Consider the following 774-nt stretch of genomic DNA (forward strand, 5'->3'; position numbering starts at 1 on the left):
TTTTCATTTCCTTGTTTTTTTTTTTCGCGGGAAAACTATGGATTTTTTTAAGAATAAACTCGGAGCTTAAAACTCACCCCAGAGTGGAAAAGTCTAGGTAAGGGAATTTTTATTATTGCTATCTTCACTCTATCGAGTCAAAAAATAATCAAAATAAACTTCTTCAGGCTGAAACTTCTAAAACTCCAGTTTTCTACCTTTCATGCAACTAAGAAAATAATTATTCTAGAGAATTTGTAGGAATTATTTTACAGAACCTCGTCAGAGATGCTCCTGCAATTTCCAAAAAAAATAGTCATGTTTATACGAAAAATTAGGCAAAAACCACTAAATTGCATAATTAATAGAAGACAATCACGCCAAAACCGAATACAAACAACCCCTAACTAAAACCAGGCACCACCGCCAAACGCAAACCAATGATCGAGAGCCAAAAAAGACCCATGGTAAAAATGAAGATGCTCTTTTGCAGCGGCTTCAAGAAGAAAATGGCACACCTTAACGTCAAACGTCACCGATACCAAATCCCGTTGGCACAAAGCTTTTGCCTAGAGCGCACACCACCACCCCACCTAATCCTGTGGGAAGGGATCCGGCCATATCAACAGTTGTCGGTATCTAGAACCAGACAACAAAAGTCTAGTGTCGGGGTGAACTCTTCAATGACGCCTACAAGGACAAAAAAGACGACCATGGACGTGTTCTTTACTGGTATCGACCTCCGTCCGCCAAAGCTTTCGCCCAGAGCCCATAGTCCCTCCACCTCGATGAGAC

The sequence above is a fragment of the Triticum aestivum genome, chromosome 2A (genome assembly GCF_018294505.1).
Source record: "Triticum aestivum cultivar Chinese Spring chromosome 2A, IWGSC CS RefSeq v2.1, whole genome shotgun sequence".
NCBI lineage: Eukaryota > Viridiplantae > Streptophyta > Magnoliopsida > Poales > Poaceae > Triticum > Triticum aestivum.